The sequence below is a fragment of the Myotis brandtii genome, unplaced genomic scaffold (assembly GCF_000412655.1).
Source record: "Myotis brandtii unplaced genomic scaffold, ASM41265v1 scaffold1037, whole genome shotgun sequence".
NCBI classification, from domain to species: domain Eukaryota; kingdom Metazoa; phylum Chordata; class Mammalia; order Chiroptera; family Vespertilionidae; genus Myotis; species Myotis brandtii.
The window spans coordinates 612,496-614,158 of NW_005353483.1; positions in this window are offsets into that span (position 1 = coordinate 612,496).

The window sequence follows — 1,663 nt, forward strand, 5'->3', positions numbered from 1 at the left end:
CAGTGGTTCCCAAACTTATTTGGCCTACCGCCCCCTTTCCAGAAAAAATATTACTCAGCCCCTGGAAATTAATTTTTTTAAAATTTTAATAGCAGTTACTCATCGCCCCCAAATGCACCTGTGGCCATCACCGCCCCCCTGGATCGCTGCAGTGCCCACCGGGGGGCGGTAGCGCCCACTTTGGGAATCACTGTTCTAGAGGTATGTTTTTTCTTAAGTGCAAAACTCATTTTTCAACACTTAAATACCTGTTTATATGTACATAAAAGAGTTTTAAAAACAAAAACAACAAAAAAAGAATATATGCACCCCTATGTTCATAGTAGGGCAATTTACAATAGCTAAGATCTGGAAATAGCCTAAGTGCCCATAGTAGATGAGTGGATAAAAAAGCTGTGGTACATTTATACCATGGAATACTATACAGCAGTAAAAAAGAGGGATTTCTTACCCTTTGAGATAGCGTAAAGGGACCTGGAGATTATTATGCTAAGTGGACTAAGCCAAGAGGAAGATAAGTATCACATGATCTCACTCATATGTAGAATCTAATGAACAAAATAAAGTGATGAACAAAGTAGATTCAGAACATAAAAGCATGGAACAGATTGATGAGTCTGAGGGAAGGTGGGGGTGGGTGAGGGAGAGATTAACCAAAGAATTTATATGCTTATATGCATAGCCCATGGACACAGACAATAGTGTGGTGAAAGCCTGGGGGTGGGGGTGGGGTGGAGGGGAAATAAGGAGGACATCTGTAATACTTTCAACAATAAATTAAAAATAAATAAAAACATGGTCTTGAAACATTTTGAAAAAGATTGTGCCTTGTTTTTTGGGGTGGAGTCGGGATAGGAAGTAATGGATGCTCTGAGTTGCAAATTTAAACATCGAAGTCTATCTAAAATATACCAGAAATTTCTGCAAATGAATTCTCTTTTGGAAATAAGAAAACTGTTCCCAATTTATTTTCTAAATTGAAAGAGTTATCACTTTTAAAAATTGGTACCTGTAAATTAGCTGTTTCCTACTGGCCTTTTCTCATTTAAACTTAACTTTTTTTAGCATGTTTCCGAGGGCAGACATACTCAAGCCCAATTTCTTTGTGACTAGAAATTTGTATCGGGTTGCATGAACATAGGGTAAGGGCTATTTTCCAATTCCTGTAGGAGGCAAGTTATAAGTATGCTCTGTGTTTCAAAAGTACTTTATTATTTAGGACATTTATTTATTTATTTAGCAATTAGGACTAAAGACTTCTTTCTATATCAGCATTTCCCAAAGTGTGTTTAGGAATCTAGGAAAGTAAGTTCAAAGTGATGGTACTGGGCTAAATTATTTATGAATGGTTCTGTGGCTAAGTGTGTTTGGGAAATCCTATTTCTTTGTTGTATGATTTCTCAGACCTTTTAACTACATTCATGTGAATTTTGCAGTTTTTTTTGTTTTGTTTTTACCAGAAGGCACACTTTTCATTATATACCCCATGGTACAAATTAATTTGGAATATAACATTAGGATGAGTATCCTATATAATAAAAGCCTAATATGCAAATCAACCGAATGGCGGAACAACTGGTCACTATGATGTGCACTGACCACCAGGGGGCAAATGCTCAATGCAGGAGCTGCCCCCAGCCCGCAGGCCCCAGGCCAGCCAAGG